This window comes from Pseudorca crassidens, chromosome 7 (assembly GCF_039906515.1).
Source record: "Pseudorca crassidens isolate mPseCra1 chromosome 7, mPseCra1.hap1, whole genome shotgun sequence".
Classification (NCBI taxonomy): domain Eukaryota; kingdom Metazoa; phylum Chordata; class Mammalia; order Artiodactyla; family Delphinidae; genus Pseudorca; species Pseudorca crassidens.
In genome coordinates, this window is record NC_090302.1 from 92,336,142 (window position 1) to 92,362,439 (window position 26,298).

The 26,298-nt window shown below is 36.2% G+C and overlaps 1 long non-coding RNA gene across 1 annotated transcript in view; it reads left to right on the forward strand.

The window, feature by feature from the left end:
- Nucleotides 1-1,198: 1,198 nt before the first annotated feature.
- The window catches only part of LOC137228072 (uncharacterized), a 66,003-nt gene continuing 40,903 nt past the window's right edge, over nucleotides 1,199-26,298 (forward strand). Inside the window, exon 1 of the long non-coding RNA XR_010945131.1 lies at nucleotides 1,199-2,391. This is a non-coding gene — a long non-coding RNA (uncharacterized lncRNA). The remainder of the gene's footprint in view (nucleotides 2,392-26,298) is intronic.

A 26,298-nucleotide genomic window follows, 5' to 3' on the forward strand; every position in this document is an offset into this window, starting at 1 on the left:
CACCATGGCTAAGGCATCTGATTCGTGATTCTCAGGCAGTGTAGTTAGAGAATGTGCTGAGACATACCATATCATGATGGTGGTACCAGGTTGTGTGCACACGTCCCAGTTTGTCTGTATCAGTTCACCACAGGGGCCATCTCAAGATAGTTAAGCTTTTCTGATGCCATTGTGGCATCCATGGTCAGACCCTCCTGTACAGCCCAGCTGTCTGTGGCTATGTAGAGGGGCATAGACTTGTGAGTGATCACAATCCTTACCACCCTCAGTTCATCCATGATTGCTGTGCTTAGTACCTTCTTCAAACCAAGTGATGTCAGAATCCAGGAAAACTGTTGAAGCATGTCTAGTGAGGGTATTGCCTCAACTGCTGCCATTGGTGAACCATGTCTCCAGAGGGAGGCATGGGGTCCTGGTTCCCTCTCTGACTTGGCTGAGAGGGGGAGTGATGGGTGATGTCTAAGGAGCCACGTCCGGATCTACATAAGACACTGGCCCATGGAGGGCATGTAATTCTTCAGACAGCAGGCTTGAGTTGTACACACTACGTTGTTGCAGGTATGTGTGCCACTTTTGCAGTGCAATTACTTGGGCACAAGCACTTTTTGGTTTGGGGAATGTCCTTAATCCATCCACTTGCTGGGAGGGAAGTTCCAACAGACTCTGGTAAGTCCATGATGAAGCCTTCTGTTTGCTGCAGGGCAGGTAGATTGTTTTTCAATAGGACTATACCTCACTTGGGCTTTTGTAGATTCTGATGGAATCTACAAAAAAGAAACTAAAAACTAATAAGCTACAAGTTATTCTTAACTAATAAGTGAATAAAGTCTCTACTATTAGCAAGTTAATCAAGGTTGAAGGGTAATAGCAAATGTCTCCCTATATACTAGTAGTTGTAATCTAAAATTGTAATTTAAAAATTACAATTTACAATAGCACTGAAAACTATCAGATACTTATGTAAGTATATTATGTAAATATGTAAGATATTTCAACTGAAAACTACAGAAAAAATTGCTAAGAGTAATTAAAGAAGACATAAATATTGAGATATACTATGTTTTTTGGTCAGAAGACTCAATATTAAGATTTCAAATCTCCCAAATTATATATTATTATATGTATATAATACATATATTCAGTCCCATCCAATGACTGTATTATATACTTTCATCCAATCAAAAGCCCAAGTGACCCTTTCATAAAAATTGACAAGTTCGTAGTAAAATTTGTATAGAAATGCAAAGGACCTAGATTGGTCAAAACTATTTTGAAATGAAAAATGAAATGAAAAGTAAAGTTAGAGAATTAACATGACCTGATTTTGAGGCTGCTTGTAAAGCTATAGTAATCAAGACAGTGTGGTATTTGTGTAAAGATAAACAAGTAGAACATGAAATAGAATTGAGTCCAGAAATAAGCCTGCACATACGTGGACAACTATCTTTTTAAACTTTAGTCCCTACCTTGCACTATATTTAAAAATGAATTCAAAATCGGTCATAGATCTCAATGTAAAAACTAAAACTAAAAAATTTCTAGCAGAAAACAATTTTTTCCTAATGTAAGGCAAACATGTCTTAGATATAATACCTAAAGAATAATACATAAAATAATTTAGAAACTGCACTTTGTCAAAATTATAAAGCCTCTGCTCTTCAAAAGACACTATTACATGAATGAAAAGCCACAGCCTAATAAAAATATTTTCAAAATTTATATCTAATAAAGGACTTGTATTCTTATAATATTAAGAAAATAACCCAATTTTTAAAAATATGGACAAAAGATTAGAAAAGATAATTCATTAAAGCAGATATACAGATAGGAAATAAGACTGTGAAAAGATGTATGTAAACATTAATTTTTAGGGAAATGTAACCCAAAAGCTTAGTGACATATTACCACTTACCTATTTGAATGGCAGGGATTAAAAAGAATGACTATATTGACTGCTGAAAAAGTTGCACAGAAGCTGGAATTCTCATATATTGCTGATATTAAGTTTTAAATTGGCATAGTTTTAAATTGGTAAATTTAAAAATGGTACAGTAGGGCCACTTTGAATGTTATCTTGATAGTTTCCTAAGAAGATTAACATATGCCCACAATTTGTTCCAGACATTCCATTCCTAAGTACTTACCCAAGCGAAAAAAAATGCATATATCTATACAGAGACTTGTACATGAATATTCATAGCCATTTTATTTTTACTAGGAAAAACTGGAATGAACCCAATGTCCATCAACTGGTGAATGTGAAAATTATGGTATATCCATAATATGTAATATGGCCATAATATGTAATAATGCAATGTACTACTGACCAGTAAATATGAATGGACTGATGATGATACAGCCTGCAACAGGATGAATCTCAAAATAATCACAGTGAGTGAAAGAAGCCAGATAAGCAAGAGTATGTAATCATGATTTTACTTATATAGAATGCCAGAAAATGCAAACAAATCTATAATGATAGAAAATTAGTCAATGATTGCCTAGTAGGGAGGAATAGAAGAGAAGCATTGCCAAGGAAGGATTGCCTGGAAGATTTTGGGGGTGATGTATAGTTTTATGATCTCTATTTTTGGTGATAGTTTTTTGTGTTTATGCACATGTCAAATATCATCTGTACTGTACACTTCATATGCAGTTTGGTGTACATATTTATACCTCAATTCTCTTTAGGAATGAAAGATATTGAAATTACTCATTGAACTCAACCTATGTTATTTTCTTTTCAAGGGTTTCAGACAAGATGGGTGGGGTAAGGGGCAGTGGCAATCATAACTGTGATGGCTAAGTTGGCGCAAAGATCTATTTGAATTCAGTCAAAATGAAGATATGAATAATCACTTTACTTAAGAGTAATTTCTCTTTTTAACTTCTAATGTAAACAATTATGGATATGCCTTTTCCCTCTCTTTTGCCTTTTGATCTTAGAAATTAGGCAATCTCTGAATATTAACCTTCATTAGAGTGACAGGACAATGTCCTGTGAGGTCTGAACAAACTGTGGAACTTACCGCCTAGGTCTAATAACTTTCCCAGCTTCTTTCTCCTGGACACTGTGCTACCACACAGAGTCATTGCAGACATAAGGAAATTGATACTTCCTCTTAAAGCTATCAAGGGACTGAAGAATGAGTGAAATTGTCTCTTTTTTATAGATTGAGGTATAATTGACATATAACATTTTCAGATGTACAGCGTGATTCGATATTTGTATATATTGTGAAGTGATCACCACAATAAGTCTAGTTAACATCCATCACTGTTCATAGTTGTAAATTTTTTTCTTGTGATGAAGACTTCTAAGATCCACTTGTTTAGCAACTTTCAAATACACAATACGTATCATCAACTATAGTCAACATGCTATAAATTATATCTTTATTAATTTCTCCCACCCTCCACCCCCTGCCTCTGGCAACTACCAATCTGTAGTCTGTATCTATATGCTTAGTTTTTGTTGTTTAAGATTCTTTTTATTTTAAATTCTACATATAAATGATATCATAGGGTATTTGTCTTTCTCTGTCTCATTTATTTCACTTAGCCTAATGCTCTCAAGGTCCATCCATGTTGTTGCAAATGGCAAGATTTCATTCTTTTTATGACTGATAATATTCTATTGTGTGTATATATATTCTTTATCCATTCATCCATTCATCTATATATTCTTTATCCATTCACCTCCATATCTTGACTTTCTAAAATAATGCTGCTGTGAACATGTTGGTGCATATATCTTTTCAAGTTAGCGTTTTTGTTTTCTTCAGATATATACCCAGAAGTTAAATTGCCTGATTATATGGTAGTTTAACTTTTATTTTTTGAGGAACCTCTATGCTGTTTTCCATAGTGGCTGCACTAATTTACATTCTCACCAAGAGTGCACAAGTGTTCTCTTTTCTCCATAACCTCATCCATACTTATTATTATACTTCTTGTCTTTTAGATAATAGCCGTTTTAACAGGTTTGAGATGGTATTTCAGTATAATTTTGATTTGCATTTCCCTGATGATTAGTTATGTTGAGCATCTATTCATGTACCTGTGGGTCATCTGTATGATTTCTTTGGAAAAATGTCTATTTAAGTTCTGTGCATTTTTCCTTGAGATTGTTCTTTGGCTAAATAGTTGTATGAGTTCTTTATATATTTTGAATATTAACCCTGTATCAAATATATGATTTGTAATTATTTTGTCCCATTTAGTATGTTGCCTTTTCATTTTGTTAATGATTTCCTTAGCTGTATAATTTTTAGTTTTATGTAGTCCTATTTACTTATTTTTGCTTTTGTTGTATTTTCTTTTGGAGTCAGATCCAAAAAATCATTGCCAAGACTGAGCTCAAGGAGCTTAACACCTAAGTTTACATCTTTTAGATTTATGGATTCAGATTTACATTCAATTCTTTAATCCATTTTTAGTTATTTTTGTGTATGGTGTAAGATAGTGGTCTAGTTACATTCTTTTGCATGGGGCTGTGCAGTTTTCCCAACACCATTTATTTGTTTGATCTTTCCTTTAAATTTTTTTAAAATTTATTTATTTTTAATTGAAGTATAGTTGATTTACAATATTATGTTAGTTTCAAGTGTACAGCACAGTGATACCGTATTTTTGCAGATTATATTCCATTATAGGTTAGGACAAGATAATGGGTATAATTCCATGTACTGTACAATGTATCCTTGTTGCTTATATATTTTATACATAGTAGTTTGTATCCATTAATCCCATATCCCTAATTTGTCCCTCCCTGTTTCCTTCTCCCTTTTGGTAACCATAAGTTTGTCTTATACATCTGTGACTCTGTTTCTGTTTTGCATATACATTTATTTATACTAATTTTTAGATTCCACATATAGTGATATCATACAGTATTTGTCTTTCTCTTTCTGACTTATTTCACTGAGCATAATATTCTCTAGGTCGACCCATGTTGCTGCAAATGGCAGAATTTCATTCTTTTTATGGATGAGGAATTCTCCATTATATATATATTTCACATCTTCTTTATTCGTCTGTTGATGGGCACTTGGGTTGCTTCCATGTCTTCACTATTGTAAATATTGCTGCTATGAACATTGGGGTGCAAGTATCTTTTTGAATTCGTGTTTTCATTTTTTCCAGATATATACCAGGAGTGAAACTGCTGGATAATATGGTAGTTCTATTTTTAATTTTTTGAGAAAACTTCATAATGTTTTCCATAGAGCTAAACTGATTTACATTCCCAAAAAAGTGCACAGGGCTCCCTTTTCTCCACATCCTCTCCAACATTTGTTCTTTGTAGACTTTTTTTTTTGTTTTAAACATCTTTATTGCAGTATAATTGCTTTCCAATGTTGTGTTAGTTTCTGCTGTATAATAAAGTGAATCAGTTATATGTATACATGTATCTGCATATCCTCTCACTCTTGCGTCTCCCTCTCACCCTCCATATCCCACCCCTCTAAGTGGTCACAAAGCACCTAGATGATCTCCCTGTGCTATGCGGCTGCTTCCCACTAGCTATCTATTTTACATTTGGTAGTGTATATATGTCAATGCCACTCTCTCATTTCATCCCAGCTTACGCTTCCCCTCCCCGTCTCCTCAAGTCCATTCTCTACATCTGTGTCTTTATTTCTGTCCTGCCCCTAGGTTATTTAGAACCATTCTTTTTTTAAGATTTTTTTTAGATTCCATATATACGTTGTTAGCGTATGGTATTTGTTTTTCTCTTCGCTCTGTATGACAGACTCTAGGTCCATCCATCTCACTACAAATAACTCAATTTCATTTCATTTTATAGCTGAGTAATAATCCATTGTACATATTTGCCACATCTTCTTAATCCATTCACCTGTTGATGGACACTTAGGTTGCTTCCATGTCCTGGCTATTGTAAATAGTGCTGCAATGAACATTGGGTACTGACTTTTTTTGAGTTATGCTTTTCTCAGGATATATGTCCAATAGTGGGATTTCTGGGTCATATGGTAGTTCTAATTTTAGTATTTTAAGGAACCTCCATACTGTTCTCCATGTGGCTCTATCAATTTACATTCCTACTCACAGTGCAAGAGGGTTCCCTTTTCTCCACACCCTCTCCAGCATTTATTGTTTGTAGATTTTTTGATGATGGCCATTCTGACCAGTGTGAGGTGATACCTCATTGTTGTTTTGACTTGCATTTCTTTAATGATTAGTGATGTTGAGCATCCTTTCATGTGTTTGTTGGCAAATCTATATATCTTCTTTGGAGAAATGTCTGTTTAGGGCTTATGCCCATTTTTGGATTAGGTTGTTTGTTTTTTTGATATTGAGCTGCAGGAGCTTCTTGTATATTTTGGAGATTAATCCTTTGTCAGTTGCTTCACTAGCAGATATTTTCTCCCATTCTGAGGCCTGTCTTTTGGTCTTGTTTATGGTTTCCTTTGCTATGCAAAAGCTTTGAAGTTTTGTTAGGTCCCATTTGTTTATTTTTGTTTTTATTTCCCTTTCTCTAGGAGGTGGGTCAAAAAGGATCTTGCTGTGATTTATGTCACAGAGTGTTCTGCCTATGATTTCCTCTACGAGATTGATAGTGTCTGGCCTTACATTTAGGTCTTTAGTCCATTTTGAGTTTATTTTTGTGTATGGTGTTAGGGAGTGTTCCAATTTCATTCTTTTGCATATAGCTCTCCAGTTTTCCCAGCACCACTTATTGAAGTGTCTATCTTTTTTCATTGTATATTCTTGCTTCCTTTATCAAAGATAATGTGACCATATGTGTGTGGGTTTATCTCTGGGCTTTCTATCCTGTTCCATTGATCTATATTTCTGTTTTTCTGCTGGTACCATACTGTCTTGATTACTGTAGCTTTGTAGTATAGTCTGAAGTCAGGGAGCCTGATTCCTCCAGCTCCTTTTTTCGTTCTCAAGATTGCTTTGGCTATTCGGGGTCTTTTGTGTATCCATACAAATTGTGAAATTTTTTGTTCTAGTTCTGTGACAAATGCCATTGGTATTTTGATAGGGATTGCATTGAATCTGTAGATTGCTTTGGGTATTATAGTCATTTTCTCAATGTTGATTTTTCCAATCCAAGAACATGATATATCTCTCCATCTGTTTGTATCATCTTTAATTACTTTCATCAGTGTCTTATACTTTTCTGCATACAGGTCTTTTGTCTCCTTAGGTAGGTTTATTCCTAGGTATTTTATTCTTTTTGTTGCAATGGTAAATGGGAGTGTTTCCTTAATTTCTCCTTCAGATTTTTCATCATTAGTGTATAGGAATGCAAGAGACTTCTGTGTATTAATTTATTATCCTGTTTACCAAATTCATTGATTAGTTCTAGTAGTTTTCTGGTAGCATCTTTAGGGTTCTCTATGTATAGGATCATGTCATCTGCAAACAGTGACAGTTTTACTTCTTGTTTTCCAGTTTGGATTCCTTTTATTTCTTTTTCTTCTCTGACTGCTGTGGCTAAAACTTCCAAAACTATATTGAATAATAGTGGTGAGAGTGGGCAGCCTTGTCCTCTTCCTCATCTTAGTGGAAATTGTTTCAATTTTTCACCATTGAAATGATGTTGGCTGTGAGTTTGTCATATATGGCCTTTATTATGTTGAGGTAAATTCCCTCTCTGCCTACTTTCTGTAGGGCTTTTATCACAAATGGGTGTTGAATTTTGTTGAAAGCTTTTTCTACATCTATTTAGATTACCAGATGACTTTTATCCTTCCATTTGTTAATATTGTGTATCACATTGATTGATTTGCCTATATTGAAGAATCCTTGCATTTCTGGGATAAACCCCACTTGATTGTTGTTTATAATTCTTTTAATGTGGTGTTGGATTCTGTTTGTTAGTATTTTATTGAGGATTTTTGCATCTATGTTCATCCGTGATATTCGCCTGTAATTTTCTTTTTTCTGTGTGACATCTTTGTCTGGTGTTGGTATCAGGGTGATGATGACCTCGTAGAATGATTTTGGGAGTGTTCCTCCCTCTGCAATGTTTTGGAATATTTTGAGAAGGATAGGTTTCAGCTCTTCTCTAAATGTTTGATAGAATAGATCTGTGACACCATCTTGTCCTGGGGTTTTGTTTTTTGGAAGATTTTTAATCACAGTTTCAATTTCAGTGGTTGTGATTTTTCTGTTTATATTTTCTATTTCTTCCAGGTTCAGTCTTGGAAGGTTGTGCTTTTCTAAGAATTTGTCCATTTCTTCCAGGTTTTCCATTTTATTGGCATATAGTTGCTTGTAGTAATCTGTCATGATCCTTTGTATTTCTGCAGTGTCAGTTGCTACTTCTCCTTTTTCATTTCTAATTTTGTTGATTTGAGTCTTCTCCCTTCTTTCCCTTGACGAGCCTGGCTAATGGTTTATCAATTTTGTTTATCTTCTCAAAGAACCAGCTTTTAGGTTTATTGATCGTTGCTATTGTTTCCTTCATTTCTTTCTCATTTATTTCTTATCTTATCATTATGATTTCTTTTATTCTTCCTTTGGGTTTATTTTATTCTTTCTCCAATTGCTTTAGGTGTAATGTTAGGTTGTTTATTTGAGATTTTTCTTGTTTCTGAGGTAGGATTGTACTACTATAAACTTCCCTCTTAGAACTGCTTTTGCTGCATCCCATAAGTTTTGGGTCAATTGTATCTTCATTGTCCGTTGTTTCCAGGTATTTTTTGATTTCCCCTTTGATTTCTTCAGTGATCTCTTGGTTATTTAGAAGTGTATTGTTTAGCCTCCGTGAGTTTGTGTTTTTTCCAGTTTTTTTCCCTGTAATTGATATCTAGTCTCATATTGTTGTGGTCAGAAAAGCTACTTGATAAGATTTCAATTTTCTTAAATCTACCAAGGTTTGATTTGTGGCCCAAAATATGATCTAACCTAGAGAATGTTCCATGAACATTTGAGAAAAAAGTGTATTCTGTCATTTGTGAAAGGAATGTCCTATAAATATCAATTAAGTCCATCTCGTTTAATGTGTTATTTAAAGCTTGTGTTTCCTTATTTATTTTCATTTTGAATGATCTGTCCATTGGTGAAAGTGGGGTGTTAAAGTCCCCTACTACGATTGTGTTACGGTCAATTTCGCCTTTTATGGCTGTTAGCATTTGCCTTATTTACTGAGGTGCTCCTATGTTGGGTGCATAAATATTTACAATTGTTATGCCTTCTTCTTGGATCGATCCCTTGATCATTACATAGTGTCCTTCTTTTTCTCTTGTAATAGTCTTTATTTTAAAGTCTATTTTGTCTGATATGAGATTTGCTACTCCAGCTTTCTTTTGATTTCCATTTGCATGGAATATCTTTTTCCATTCCCTCACTCACAGTCTGTATGTGTCCCTAGGTCTGAAGTGGGTCTCTTGTAGACAGCCTATATACAGGTCTTGTATTTTATCCATTCAGCCAGTCTATGTCTTTTGGTTGGAGCATTTAATCCATTTACATTTAAGGGAATTGTCCATACATATGTTGTTATTAGAATTTTCTTAATTGTTTTGGGTTTGTTATTGTAGGTCTTTTCCTTCTCTTGTGTTTCCTGCCAAGTGAAGTTCCTTTAGCATTTGTTGTAAAACTGGTTTGGTGGTGCTGAATTCTCTTAGCTTTTTCTTCCCTGTAAAGGTTTTAATTTCTCCATCAAATCTGATTGAGATCCTTGCTGGGTAGAATAATCTTGGTTGTAATTTTTTCCCTTTCATCACTTTAAATATATCCTGCCACTCCTTTCTGGCTTGCAGAGTTACTGGTGAAATATCAGCTGTTAACCTTATGGGGATCCCCTTGTATGTTATTTGTTGTTTTTCCCTTGCTGCTTTTAATATTTTTTCTTTGTATTTAATTTTTGATTGTTTGATTAATATGTGTCTTGTCATGTTTCTCCTTGGATTTATCCTATATGGAACTCTCTGCTCTTCCTGGATTTGAATATTTCCTTTCCCACATTAGGGAAATTTTCAGCTATAATCTCTTCAAATATTTTTCTCTCTCTCTTTCTTTTTTCTCTTCTTCTTCTGGGACCCCTATAATTCGAATATTCATGTACTTAGTGTTGTCCCAGAGGTCTGTGAGACTGTCCTCAATTTTTTTCATTCTTTTTTCTTTATTCTGCTTTTCAGTTGTTGTTTCCACTATTTTATCTTCCAGGTCACTTCTCTGTTCCTCTGCCTCATTTATTCTGCTATTGATTCCTTCCAGAGAATTTTTAATGTCATTTATTGTGTTGTTCATCATTGTTTGTTTGCTCTTTAGTTCTTCTAGGTCCTTGTTAAACATTTCTTGTATTTTCTCCATTCTATTTCCAAGATTTTGGATCATCTTTACTGTCATTACTCTGAATTCTTTTTCAGGTAGACTGCCTATTTCTTCTTCATTTGTTTAGTCTGATGGCTTTTTACTTTTCTCCTTCATCTGCTGCCTATTTCTCTATCTTCTCATTTTGCTTTTCTTACTGTGTTTGTGGTCTCCTTTTAGCAGGCTGCAGGTTCATAGTTCACATTGTTTCTGGTGTCTGCTCCCAGTGGGTAAGGTTAGTTCAGTGGCTTGTGTAGGCTTCCTGATGGGGGGGGGGTGACTGGTGCCTGTGTTCTGGTGTATGAAGCTGCATCTTTTCTTTCTGGTGGGCAGGACCACATATGGTGGTGTGTTTTGTGGTGTTGGTGAAGTTATTATGATTTTAGGCAGCCTCTCTTCTAATGGGTGGGTTTCTGTTCCTGTCTTGCTAGTTCTTTGGCATGGGGTGTTGAGCTTTGGAGCTTGCTCATCATTGAGTTGAGCTGGGTCTTAGTGTTGAGATGGAGATCTCTGGGAGAGTTCTCACCAATTGATATTACATGGGGCTGGGAAGTATCTGGTGTCGAGTGTCCTGAACTCATCTCTCCCACCTCAGGGGCTCTGGCCCGACACCTGGCTGGAGCACCAATACTCTGTAAGCCACACGGCCAGGTACGTGGGGAGTTTCTAGCCTTTTGGGGAGTCTGAGGTCTTCTGCCAGTGTTCAGCAGGTGTTCTGTAGGAGTTATTCCACATGCAGATGTATTTTTGATATATTTGTGGGGAGGAAGATGATCTCCACGTCTTTCTCCTCTGCTGTCTTGGAGGTCCTTGCCTATTTGTAGATTTTTTGATGATAGCCATTCTGACAAATGTGGGATGAATCTCATTATAGTTTTGATTTGCATTTCTCTAATAATTAGTGATATTTGAGCATCTTTTCATGTGTCTATTGCCATCTGTATGTCTTTTTTGGAGATGTCAATTCAGGCCTTCTACCTATTTTTTGATTTGTTTGTTTTTTTGGATATTGAGTTGTATGACCTGTTTATCTATTTTTCATTTTAACCTCCTGTCAGCTGCATTATTTGAAAATATTTCCTCCCATTCCATAGGTTGTCCTTTAATTTTATCAATGGTTTCCTTTGCTGTACAAAGCTTTTAAGTTTCATTAGGTCTGATTTGTTTATTTTTTCTTTTCTTTATTTTGTTTTAGGAGATTCAAAAAAATATTGTCACAATTTATGTCAAAGAGTGTTCTGCCTATGTTCTCTTCTAGGAGTTTTGTAGTGTCAGGTCTTTATTCCAATATGAGTTTATTTTTGTATATGGTGTTAGAGACTGTTCTAATTTCATTCTTTTACATGTAGTTGTCCAGTTTTCCCAACACCACTTCTTGAAGAGACTCTCTTTTCTCCATTGCATATTCTTGCCTCCTTTGTCATAGATTAATTGACCATAGGTGTGTGTGTATTTCTAACTGTTGAACATTGATCTATGTGTCTGTCTTTGTGCCAGTACCATTCTGTTTTGATTACTGTAGCTCTGCAGTATAGTCTGAAGTCTGGGAGGGTTATACCTCCAGCTTTGTTCTTTTTTCTGAGGATTGCTTTGGCAATGCAGAATCTTTTGTGTTTCCATATAAATTTTGAGATTTATTTGTCCTAGTTCTGTGAAAACTGTCCTGGGTGTTTTGATAGGGATTGCATTAAATTGCTTTGGGTAGTATGGCCATTTTCATAACATTAATTCTTCCAGTCCAAGAACATAGTATATCTTTCCATTTATTTGAATCATCTTTAATTTCATTCATCACTGTTTTATATTCTTCAAAGTCTAGGTCTTTCACCTTCTTGGTAAAGTGTATTCCTGGATTTTTTTTTTGATGCAATTTTAAACAGGATTTTTTTAACTTTCTCTTTCTGATACAGTAAGTTCCCTAGATATGAATCTTCAAGTTGCAACTTTCAAAGATGTAAACGTGTGTTCACATGTCCAATCATGTAAGTTAGTTCATGTGTCTGGTGTACATTGTCACATGTATGCATCCTCTACAAGTAGTTGTGCTTTTGTGTAATGTACTGTAAGATTCAAAATGTTATGGGGTGGGATAGGAAAGTGGGAGGGAGACACAAGAGGGAGGGGATATGGGGATATATGTATGCATATGGCTGATTCACTTTGTTGTGCATTGGAAACTAGCACAACATTGTGAAGCAATTACACGCCAATAAGTATGTTAAAAATAAATAAAATAAAAGAATTGACACTAAAAAGAAAAAAGTTATCTTTACTTTTGTGTTTGTTTTTTATGTATTATTTGTGTGAAAATTATTATAAACTTATTACAGTACAGTACTATATAGCCAATTGTGTTAGTGGGGTACATAGGCTAACATTGTTGGACTTATGAACAAATAGGACTTACGAATGTGCTTTCAGAATGAAACTCATTATTATGTAGGGGATTTGCTGTATTTCATTATTAGTGTATAGAAACACAATAGATTTCTGTGTATCAATCTTGTATCCTGCAACCTTGCTGAAGTCATTTATTAGTTCTGACAGTTTCAAGGTGGACAGATACTCTCTATATAGAGTATCATGTCATCTGCAAATAGTGACAGTTTACCTTTCCCTTTCAATTTAGATACCACTTTATTTCTTTTTCTTGCCTGATTGCTGTGGCTAGAAGTTCCAATACTATGTTAAGTAGAAGTGGTGAGAGGGGGCACCCTTGTCTTGTTCCTGAGTTTGCAGGCAGGCTTTCAGCTTTTCATGGTTGAGTGTTACATTGACTGTGGGTTTGTCATAAATGGCCTTTATTATGTTGAGATATGTTCCCTCCATATCCACTTTGCTGAGAGTTTTATTATGAATGGATGTTAAATTTTATCAAATGCTTTTTCTGTGTCTATTGAGATGATGATGTGGTGTTTGTCTTTTCTTCTGTTAATGTAGTATATCACACTGATTGATTTACATATGTTGAACCATCCTTGTGACTCTGGAATGAATACAAATTGATCATGGTATATGATCCTTTTTACGTATTGTTGGATTTGATTTGCTAATATTTTGTTGAGGATTTTTGCATCTATATTCATCAGTGATATTGGCCTGTAATTTTCTTTTCTTGTAGTACCTTTTTCTGGTTTTGGTATCAGGGTCATGGTGGCTTCATAGGATGAATTTAAGAGTGTTCCTTCTTCCTCAATCTTCTGGAATAGTTTGAGATGGATCAGTATAAGTTTTTCTTTATATATTCAGTAGAATTCCCCTGTGAAGCCATCTGGTCCTGGACTTTTGTTTGCTGGGAGTCTTTCTTTTTAATTACAGATTTAATTTCACTTATAGTGATAGGTCTGTTTAAATTGTCTGTTTCTTCTTGACTCAGTGTTGGCAGGCTGTATATTTCTAGAAATTTTCTGTTTCTTCTAGGTTGTCCAATTTGTTGGCATATAACTGTTCATAGTATTCTCTTATGATTTTCTGTATCTCTGTGGTATCAGTTGTTATTTCTGCTCTTTCATTTCTTATTTTGTTTATTTGTGTCCTTTGTCTTTTCTTGGTAAGCCTGGCCAAAGATTTTATCAATTTTATTTATCTTTTCAAAAAAACAGCTCTTGGTTTCATTGATCATTTCTAATTTTCTAAAATCTCTGTTTTATTTATTTCCTTTCTGATCTTTATTATTTCCTTCCTCTTGCTGACTTTGAGGTTTGTTTGCTCATTTTCTAATTCTTTTATGTGGTAAGTAAGATTGTTTATTTGAGATTTTTCTTGTTTCTTGTTGGAGGCCTGTATTACTATGAATTCTCCTCTTAGAACTGCTTTTGCTGCATTCCACAGATTTTGGAGTGTTGTGCTTCCATTTTCACTTTCTTCAAGGTATTTTCTGATTTCCTCTTTGATTTCCTCATTGATCCATTGGTTTTTTAGTAGCATGTCATTTAGTCTTCGTGTGTTTGTTCTTTTCCTTTTTTTTTTTCTTTCTGTAGTCGATTTCTGGTTTTATACCATTGTGGTCAGAAAAAGTGCTTGGTATAATTTCTATTCTCTTAAATTTGTTGAGGCTTGTTTTGTGACTTAGTATGTGATCTATCCTGGAAAGCGTTCTATTCTTACTTGAAAAAAATATGCATTCTCCCTTTTCTGGTTGTAGTGTCCTGTAGGTATCTATTAAGTTCAACTCGTCTATTGTGTCCTTTAGGACCTTTGTTGCTTTATTGATTTTCTGTCTGGATGATCTTTCCAATGATGTAAGTGGGGTGTTAAAGTCTCCTACTATTGTTGTATTACTGTCAATTTCTCCCTTTACTTCTGATCAACACCTTTCTTTAAGGGACTTTTCTTTTTCTAGTGTATATTCTTGTCTCCTTTCTTATAAGTTATTTGACCATAGATATATGGATTTATTTCTGTGCTCTCTATTCTGTTCCACTGATATATGTTCCTGTTTTTCTGGCAATACTATTTTGTTTTGATTACTATAGCTTGGTAATACAGTTCGAAGTTGGGAAGTTTGATGCCTCCAACTTTGTTTTTCTTTCTCAAGATTGTTTTGGTTATCTTGGGTCATTTGTGGTTCCAATACAAGTTTTAGGATTGTTTGTCTATATCTGTAAAAAAGTCCTGGGGAATTTTGATAGAAATTGCATTGAATCTGTGGATTGTTTTGGGTATTATAGACCTTTTAACAACATTAATTCTTCCAATCCATGAGAATGGACTATCTTTCCATTTATTCATGTCTTTTTAAATTTCTTTCATCAATGTCATAATTTTCAGCATATGATCTTTCACCTCCTTGGTTAAATTTATTCTTAGGTACTTTATTTATTTTGATGCAATTGTAAATGGAATTGTTCTGTTAATTTCTCTTTCTGATAGTTTGTTTTTAGTGTACAGAAAAGCAACATATTTTTGTATATTGATCTTGTGTCTTGCAACTTTACTAAATTCATTTATTAGTTCTAACAATTATTTTGGTGGTGAAATTGTGTCTTAAGTACTGAAGGATTCACTAAAATGGACATACAGTCTCAAAGACAGGTATTGAATTATTGTTTACCTGTGTCTGGTGAATGTTTCTTCTAGAGCAAGTCTTCTTTATTATTCCTAATCTAGAGATTTACTTTGAGCCACTTTATTTATTCTTTATTGCTAATGGTGTTTATTTTTTTTATTGCTGATGGCCATAAACTATGGAACTATGAAAATAACTAATGGGCCAATTGTAAAAATCTCCAGATACCTCCTTATTTTAATCATATATTGGAAAGACACATAGGGGTGAGTTACAATTCTTCCTGAGGCAAAATTTTTCTCCAGCTGCGAACCTGTGAAATCAAACAAGTTATGTGCTTTAAAAATATAATATTGAAACAGGCATAGGATGGGCATTCCCATTCCAAAAGGGAGAAACAGGAAAGAAGGATGGGGTGATGTGTCCCAAGCAAGTCCGAAATCTAGGAAGGCAAACTCCATGAGTGTTAAGGCTCTAGAAGAATCTTCTTTGGCTTAATGCTCTGCTTCCCAGACCCACTGAGGTAGCAATATTACCCTCACAGCTGGCTGGTCACTGCCCACATCAAAGCTCTCTGCAGTGGCTCCACCCATTCCGTGGCTCTCTGCTGGGGCCTTGTCCATGCCATGGCTCTGCCAAGTGGTGATACTGCTAATAGCACTTCAGGGGGCCCCACCTTCATGCCTTTGCTTGGAGGTCATCTTCTCTGTTGAAACCTAAACAATGGCCCCAGTTTTCTCTGAAATACTTTTTTGGTCCTTTTTTATTAAGTGTAGCACATATTCACAACCTTCCATCCTGTTTTTTCTCTGTTTCCTTGAGTCCCAGTTTGTAGTGTTTCTGCTAGTAAAATCCCATCTCTATTCCTGGATTCAGCTGAGTTGGCTGATTAACTCCATGGTTCACACCCACACTAATCTCCTTATCAATTATCTGCCAAAACCTTAATTTTCTCTTTAGAACAGCTTTCTCATTTTTTGTAAATTAGATAGGATGAGAATTTTCCAGATTTTAAAATTTTGTTTCCTTTTTGCTTAAAGTATGTCTTCACTCATCTCTTTCCTCTCACATTTTACTATAAGCAGTCAGGGAAAACCAAACCACTCCTTTAATACTTTGCTTAGAAATCTCCTCAGCTAAATATTCAATTTCACCACGAGCAAGTTCTACCTTCCACAAAACCCTAGAACATAAACATAATTCAGCCAAGCTTCTTGCCACTTGTTAACAAGGATATTCCTTTCTGAATCATCCAATAACATGTTTTTCATTTACATCTAAGACCTCATCAGAATATCTTTTACTGTCAATTTCTACCAACATTCTGTACACATTTATTTATGTATTCACTAAAAATATGAAAGTTTTCACTACAGCTCTCCTCTTTATTTTTTCTGAGCACTCAGCAGAATTGTCTTTAAAAGTCCCTTCATGGCAATATCAAAATTTTCTAGCACAGACTTCAAAACTCTTCCAGCCTCTGCCCATTAGACTGTTTCAAAGGCACTTCCACATTTTTAGGTATTTGTTATAGTACCATCCCACTTCTTCATACTGACTTCTGAGTTAGTTTGGGCTGCCTAAACAGAATACTAGTTGGTTTAAAAAACATAAATTTGTTTCCCACAGTTCTGAAGGCTAGAAGTCCAAGATCAAGGTGCTAGCTGATCTGGCATCTGGTGACAACCCACCTCCTAGCTTGTAGATGTCAATCTTCTTGTTGTACACTCACATGGCAAAGAGCAGAGAGAGATAAAACGAGCTCTGTCATGTCTCTTCTTATAAGGATATTAATCTCATTCATGAGGCTCCACATGTTTGACCTAATTATCTCCCAAATACCCTGACCACCTAATACCATCACTTTGTGGGTTAGGATTTCAACATATAAATTTGGGGAGATGAGTACAAAAACATTCCATCCATAGTACTTCCCAAAAGTCTAATTAAGCAACTTGGTTGTATTGTTGAAGATATCAGCCTTCTGCAAATTGCATTTAAGATGCCAAGAATAGAAGGCTTTGGCCATAGGACCTGGCTGGAAAATATTGGCCCCACTGGACTGTACTCAAGTTTCTCTTCAATGTAACCAAAGAATTGTTTAGAATGGTTCTTACATAGGAAAATCTTCTGAACGTTTGATGCATATGAGAAATTATTATTGTTCCCCTGTTGGTAAAAAAAAGGAAATTGTTGGAACAAGTAATTGGATTATTGAGATCTATGAACTAACATAGAATTAATGATTCTTGGTATGAGTAAGCTTAGTTTCTTTCCAAGTGAGAAAGCAGCCCCATTCCCCAAACTCCCTCACATGTCCTTAAAACATGCCAACAATCTGGATGTCTACGGATTGTTTCTCTTCAATTCTCTGTATCTAATTTGGAACAAAATATAGGCCATTTTTATTATATTCTGCATTTACATCCTGATTTCTTAACTTCCTAGTCTCCTAATTCTATATTTTCTAAAAGAAGTAACCACATTCTCCTCTAAGCTATGGTAGTTAATCTAAGAAGCTACTTATCCTAGTTGTGCTGATACCAATAGAGTTTTTTGTATCACTTTTTAATTTTTTTTTTGCTCGTGGGCACTGTTTTCAATGGCTTGACTTTTGAAACCTGTATTGATTTTATACCTTTAAGAGACTTTTTCTGTATTTGTATATATCACATATTATACTTTAATATGTCATATATTATGTTTTTGAAGTCATATGAACTTTAATAATTGAATCACCAGAATTGCAGTGGTGTCTAGTATGTTGTGTGTTAAAGCATGCTTAATGTCTTTCTAAGAGAGAGCCTCAGAGACCTAAGGACGTTTATCCATGCAGAACCCCATGAAGTCTGAATATACGAATTTGTCGTACTCTCAAAAATAATCCTGTACAGGGTAACCTGTTAAGGAGACAAGGGACCTCCATGTACATTTTTTGAAACTTCATGTGAATCTATAATTACTTCAAAATAAAAAGTTTAAAGAAGAACTCTCAAAAGAAATATGCTGATAAGTGTGAGACTCAATAAGTTTGGAACATTCATCAGAAATATGCTGATTAGGCTTTCTCTGGTTGCTCTTGTTTGTTACTTAACTTGATTCAAAATCCACCTCATGCCAATTATGACAACTAACATATCAGTTACATAGTTTATTGGAACAGTAAAATTAACATTTGAGAGATATACAACATAAGATGAACAATAGCATTTTTATATTCTTAGCTTATCTGAAAAAATAATTTTTTAGGGCTAGTTGAAGATGTGGAAAGAGGTGTACTTGAAAGTAAGTGCTCTCATCTGTCACCTCTGCTTCTGCTTCCTGTGTTCACAATGAAGAAGCAATCAATGAAGAATTTGAAAGAGCATGTATCCCAGTTCTACGTATCCGTCTCCTCCCATTGATGTGCAGTTTTTCCTGTTATGAATCGTGTCAATGGACCCAATAGATGGACCAGTTACTAAGCTTCTATTCTTCCCCAGTGATCTTTTCTGTTTATCATTACATCTACATCATGCTGTCTTGATGACTAGTTTTATGAACCTTGATTGGTAGTATGGCAAGTATGGCAATTCCTCCCATCTTCTTATTTTTTTTTTTAATTCTACAGAGGATTTTTAAAAACTATTCTTGGACCTTTGCCTTCTATATAAAGGTAATAATTAGTTGTCAATGTACTCAGGAAACCCAGTGGAAATTTTGTGGGAAAATGCACTGAATACATATATTAATGTGAGAATCAAAATGCTTACCCATATTAAATTACTGCATTATGAACGTAGAATAAATTTTCATTTAGCTCTACAAATTGCCATGTTTCTTGCTCACATTGATGGGTCAAGGGAATCAATAAATTATATCTGTCTTTCTTACTGAAGTACTTGAGAAGTTTAAGAGACAACAAGGGAGAAAATGTGAAGATCAAATCCTCATCTTCTAATTAAATGGCATGTGAAAGACAGACTTTACATGATTGTCATGTCACAACAGACATTCCACTAACTACTCCTACAGGGTTTCTAAGGTTTTCCATGGACATCTGAGACCCACATAAGACTCCAAGGGAGAGAGTTCTAGGCATCCAGAGATGTGTGCTCTCTGGAGATTTCAGAAGCACTCTGAGACTGTGAGGCTAACTACGTAAATGGAATGGTGTTCAGGAAGGTGAATTTTCTGTTCCCTTGGTGAATAACAACTGGGAACATTTATATAGGTTGTGTATCAACAACCATCAGTATACTTTATACCTATTCTATCAATCAATCATTAATTGATTATATTGATTGTATCATTAATACCCAGGATACACTTATGATATTAGAAATACTATTATTTATATTTTAGAAATGATGAAACACTTAAAAAATATCTTGGAGAACAATAATTAGTTTTTTGAGGTGCGGGTATCCAAACTCATAGCTCTGGCCACAGAGCCTGCATTTTTTTCCCATGACCCTCAGAGTCTGGGAAGAAAAATACAGCATCTAGTTTAGAAAGACTCTGTTTGGTGGAGGCTAAAGGGGGAATAAGAGGATGAAGGGTCCTTAAATTCCCTTTACTATGACTGGGCCAATATGAGGTCCACTTTGTTCCTAGACATTCCTGCCAACTGTTAACCAGATTGCTCAAGGGAAGAGGCACACCGTGGGCATCAAGGACAATGCTCCCCTTGGCTGCATTTTTTGTATCATCTAAATTGCTCAGAGGAGCCCTCTTTCCCATATAACTCCCAACATCTTGCAATGGGGAAAAGATTTCTGACGTTGTTTCCTTCTCACATATTTTCTTCTCTTCTGTACTAAAAATGCACATAGCCTTAAATAATACTATTTTGTATTTTGGAAAGTACTGAAACACTTTGGGGTTTCATTAGGTCCCATTTGTTTATTTTTGTTTTTATTTCCATTTCTCTAGGACGTGGGTCAAAAAGGATCTTGCTGTGATTTATGTCATAGAGTGTTCTGCCTATGTTTTCCTCTAAGAGTTTGATAGTTTCTGGCCTTACATTTAGGTCTTCAATCCATTTTGAGCTTATTTTGGTGTATGGTGTTAGGGAGTGTTCTAATTTCATTCTTTTACATGTAGCTGTCCAGTTTTCCCAGCCCCACTTATTGAAGATGCTGTCCTTTCTCCACTGTACATTCCTGCCTCTTTTATCAAAGATAAGGTGACCATATGTGCGTGGGTTTATCTCTGGGCTTTCTATCCTGTCCCATTGATCTATCTTTCTGTTTTTGTGCCAGTACCATACTGTCTTGATTACTGTAGCTTTGTAGTATAGTCTGATGTCAGGGAGTCTGATCCCTCCAGCTCCGTTTTTCGTTCTCAAGATTGCTTTGGCTATTTGGGGTCTTTTGTGTTTCCATACAAATTGTGAAATATTTTGTTCTAGTTCTGTGAAAAATGCCAGTGGTAGTTTGATAGGGATTGCATTGAATCTATAGATTGCTTTGGGTAGTAGAGTCATTTTCACAATGTTGATTCTTCCAATCCAAGAACATGGTATATCTCTCCATCTATTTGTATCATCTTTAATTTCTTTCATCAGTGTCTTATAATTTTGTGCATACAGGTCTTTTGTCTCCTTAGGAAGGTTTATTCCTAGATATTTTTTTCTTTTTGTTGCAATGGTAAATGGGAGTGTTTTCTTGATTTCACTTTCAGATTTTTCATCATTAGTGTATAGGAATGCAAGAGATTTCTGTGCATTAATTTTGTATCCTGCAACTTTACCAAATTCATTGATTATCTCTAGTAGTTTTCTGGTAGCATATTTAGTATAGTATCATGTCATCTGCAAAGAGTGACAGCTTTACTTCTTCTTTTCCGATTTGGATTCCTTTTATTTCCTTTTCTTCTCTGATTACTGTGGCTAAAACTTCCAAAACTATGTTGAATAAGAGTGGTGAGAGTGGGCAACCTTCTCTTGTTCCTGATCTTAGTGGAAATGCTTTCAGTTTTTCACCATTGATGATGATGTTGGCTGTGGGTTTGTCATATATGGCCTTTATTATGTTGAGGAAAGTTCCCTCTATGCCTACTTTCTGCAGGGCTTTTATCATAAATGGGTGTTAAATTTTGTCAAAAGCTTTCTCTGCATCTATTGAGATGATCATACGGCTTTTCTGCTTCAGTTTGTTAATATGGTTTATCACATTGATAGATTTGCATATATTGAAGAATCCTTGCATTCCTGGAATAAACCCCACTTGATCATGGTGTATGATCCTTTTAATGCACTGTTGGATTCTGTTTTCTAGTATTTTGTTGAGGACTTTTGCATCTATGTTCATCAGTGATATTGGCCTGTAGTTTTCTTTCTTTGTGGCATCCTTGTCTGGTTTTGGTATCAAGTTGATGGTGGCCTCGTAGAAGGAATTTGGGAGTGTTCCTCCCTCTTCTATATTTTGGAAGAGTTTGAGAAGGATAGGTGTTAGCTCTTCTCTAAATGTTTGATAGAATTCACCTGTGAAGCCATCTGGTCCTGGGCTTTTGTTTGTTGGAAGATTTTTAATCACAGTTTCAATCTCAGTGCTTGTGATTGGTCTGTTCATAGTTTCTTTTTCTTCCTGATTCAGTTTTGGCAGATTGTGCATTTCTAAGAATTTGTCCATTTCTTCCAGGTTGCCCATTTTATTGGCATAGAGTTGCTTGTAGTAATCTCTCATGATCTTTTGTATTTCTGCAGTGTCAGTTGTTAATTCTCCTTTTTCGTTTCTAATTCTATTGATTTGAGTCTTCTCCCTTTTTTTCCTGATGAGTCTGGTTAATGGTTTATCAATTTTATTTATCTTCTCAAAGAACCAGCTTTTAGTTTTATTGATCTTTGCTATTGTTTCCTTCATTTCTTTTTCATTTATTTCTGATCTGATTTTTATGATTTCTTTCCTTCTGCTAACTTTGGGGGTTTTTTTGTTCTTCTTTCTCTAAGTGCTTGAGGTGCAAGGTTAGGTTGTTTATTCGAGATGTTTCCTGCTTCTTAAGGTGGGCTTGTATTGCTATAAACTTCCCCCTTAGAACTGCTTTTGCTGCATCCCATAGGTTTTGGGTCGTTGTCTCCATTGTTGTTTGTTTCTAGGTATTTTTTTATTTCCTCTTTGATTTCTTCAGTGATCACTTCGTTATTAAGTAGTGTATTGTTTAGCCTCCATGTGTTTGTATTTTTTACAGATCTTTTCCTGTAATTGATATCTAGTCTCATGGCATTATGGTCAGAAAAGATACTTGATATAATTTCAATTTTCTTAAATTTACCAAGGCTTGATTTGTGACCCAAGATATGATCTATCCTGGAGAATATTCCATGAGCACTTGAGAAAAATGTGTATTCTGTTGTTTTTGGATGGAATGTCCTAAAAATGTCAATTAGATCCATCTTGTTTAATGTATCATTTAAAGCTTGTGTTTTCTTATTTATTTTCATTTTGGATGATCTGTCCATTGGTGAAAGTGGTGTGTTAAAGTCCCCTACTATGAATGTGTTACTGTTGATTTCCCTTTTTATGTCTGTTAGTATTTGCCTTATATATTGAGGTGCTTTATGTTGGGTACATAAATATTTACAGTTGTTATACCTTCTTCTTGGATCGATCCCTTGATCATTATGTAGTGTCCTTCTTTGTCTCTTCTAATAGTCTTTATTTTAAAGTCTATTTTGTCTGATATGAGAATTGCTACTCCAGCTTTCTTTTGGTTTCCATTTGCATGGAATATCTTTTTCCATCCCCTTACTTTCAGTGTGTATGTGTCTCTAGGTCTGAATTGGGTCTCTTGTAGACAGCATATATATGGGTCTTGTTTTTGTATCCATTCAGCCAATCTGTGTCTTTTGGTGGGAGCATTTAGTCCATTTACATTTAAGGTTATTATAGATATGTATGTTCCTATTCCCATTTTCTAAATTGTTTTGAGTTCATTATTGTAGGTCTTTTCCTTCTCTTGTGTTTCTTGCCTAGAGAAGTTCCTTTAGCATTTGTTAGAAAGCTGGTTTGGTGGTCCTGAACTTTCTCAGCTTTTGCTTGTCTGTAAAGGTTTTAATTTCTCCATCAAATCTGAATGACATCCTTGCTGGATAGAGTAATCTTGGTTGCAGGTTTTTCTCCTTCATCACTTTCAGTATATCCTGCCACTCCTTTCTGGCTTGCAGAGTTTCTGCTGAGAGATCAGCTGTTATCCTTATGGGGATTCCCTTGTGTGTTATTTGTTGTTTTTCCCTTGCTGCTTTTAATATGCTTTCTTTGTATTTAATTTTTGACAGTTTGATTAATATGTGTCTTGGTGTATTTCTACTTGTATTTATCCTGTATGGGACTCTGTGTGCTTCCTGGACTTGATTAATTATTTCCTTTCCCATATTAGGGAAGTTTTCAACTATAATCTCTTCAAATATTTTCTCAGTCCCTTTCTTTTTCTCTTCTTCTTCTGGAACCCCTATAATGTGAATGTTGGTGCATTTAATGTTGTCCCAGAGGTCTCTGAGACTGTCCTCAGTTCTTTTCATTCTTTTTTCTTTATTCAGCTCTGCAGTTGTTATTTCCACTATTTTATCTTCCAGGTCACTTATCCGTTCCTCTGCCTCAGTTATTCTACTATTGATCCCATCTAGAGTCTTTTTCATTTCATTTATTGTGTTGTTCATCATTGTTTGTTTCATCTTTAGTTCTTCTAGGTCCTTGTTAAATGTTTCTTGCATTTTGCCCATTCTATTTCCAAGATTTCAGATCATCTTTACTATCATTATTCTGAATTCTTTTTCAGGTAGACTGCCTATTTCCTCTTCATTTGTTAGGTCTGGTGCATTTTTATCTTGCTCCTTCATCTGCTGTGTGTTTTTCTGTCTTCTCATTTTATCTTACTGTGTTTGGGATCTCCTTTTTGCAGGCTGCAGGTTCGTAGTTCCCATTGTTTTTGATCTGTCCCCAGTGGGTGAGGTTGGTTCAGTGGGTTGTGTAGACTTCCTGGTGGAGGGGACTAGTGCCTGTGTTCTGGTGGATGAGGCTGGATCTTGTCTCTCTAGTGGGCAGGTCCACGTCTGGTGCTGTGTTTTGCGGTGTCTGTGGACTTATTGTGATTTTACGCAGCCTCCCTGCTAATGGGTGGATTTGTGTTCCCCCCCACCCATGTTGTTTGGCATAGGTTGTCCAGCACTGTAGCTTGCTGGTCGTTGAGTGAAGCTGGGTGCTGGTGTTGAGATGGAGATCTCTGGGAGATTTTCGCCATTTGATATTATGTGGAGCTGGGAGGTCTCTTGTTGACCAGTGTCCTGAAGTTGGCTCTCCCACCTCAGAGGCACAGCACTGACTCCTGGCTGCAGCACCAAGAGCCTTTCATCCACATGACTCAGAATAAAAGGGAGAAAAAGTAGAGAGAAAGAATTATAAGAAGTAGGAAGAAAGAAAGAAAGAAAGAAAGAAAGGAGGGAGGGAGGGAAGGAAGGCAGGAAGAATGAAAGAAAGAAGAAATGAAGGAAAGAAGGAAAGAAAGAAATAAAGGAGGGAGGGAGGGATGGAGGGAGGAAGGAGGGAAGGGAGGAAAAAAGAAAGAAAGAAAGAAGATACAGTAAAATAAAATAAAGTAAAATATAATAAAGTTATTAAATTCAAAAATAATTATTTAGAAAGAAGAAAGGGATGGATAGAACCTCAGGACAAATGGTGGAAGCAACACTATACAGACAAAATCTTACACAGAAGCATACACATACACCCTCACAAAAAGAGGTAAAGGGGAAAAAATCATAAATCTTGCTCTCAAATTCCACCTCCTCAATCTGGGATGATTCATTGTCTAAAGGAGGGAAGGAAGGAAGGAAGGAAGGAAGGAAGGAAGGAAGGAAGGAAGGAAAGAAAAGAAAGAAAGAAAAAGAAAAAAGAAAGAAAGAAAGAAAGAAAGGAAAGAAGGAAGGAAGGAAGGAAGAAAGAAAGAAGGTAAAGTATAATAAATTTATTAAAATTAATTATTAAGAAAAAAATTTTTTTAAAAATGGACGGAGAGAACGCTAGGACAAATGGTGGAAGCAAAGCTATACAGACAAAATTTCACACAGAAGCATACACATACACACTCACAAAAAGAAGAAAAGGGGAAAAAATCATAAATCTTGCTCTCAAAGTCCACCTCCTCAATTTGCGATGATTCGTTGTCTATTCATGTATTCCACAGATGCAGGGTACATCAAGTTGATTGTGGAGCTTTAATCCGCTGTTTCTAAGGCTGCTGGGAGAGATTTCCCTTTCTCTTCTTTGTTCTCACAGCTCACAGGGGCTCAGCTTTGGATTTGGCCCTGCCTCTGCGTGTAGGTTGCTGGAGGGCATCCGTTTTCTGCTCAGACAGGACGGGTTAAAGGAGCCGCTGATTCGGGGGCTCTGGCTCACTCAGGCGGCGGGGGTAGGGAGGGGCACGGAGTGTGGGGCAAACCTGCGGCGGCAGAGGCCGGCATGATGTTGCAGCAGCCTGAGGCGCACTGTGCGTTCTCCCGGGGGAGTTGTCCCTGGATCCCGGGAACCTGGCAGTGGCGGGCTGCACAGGCTCCCCGGTAGAGGCGTGTGGATAGTGACCTGTGCTCGCACACAGGCCCCTTGGTGGCGGCAGCAGCAGCCTTAGCGTCTCCCGCCCGTCTCTGGGGTGCGTGCTTTTAGCCGCGGCTCGCGCCTGTCTCTGGGGTTCGCGCTTTTAGCCGCGGCTTGCGCCCGTGTCTGGAGTTCCTTTAAGCAGTGCTCTTAAACCCCTCTTCTCACGTACCAGGAAACAAAGAGGGAAGAAAAAGTCTCTTGCCTCTTCGGCAGCTCCAGACCCTTCCCCGGACTCCCTCCCGGCTATCCGTGGTGCACTAACCTCTTCAGGCTGTGTTCATGCCAGCAACCCCAGTCCTCTCCCTGCGCTCCGACCGAAACCCGAGCCTCAACTCCCAGCCCCGCCCACCCCGGCGGGTGAGCAGACAAACCTCTCGGGCTGGTGAGTACCGGTCGGCACCTATCCTCTGTGCGGGAATCTCC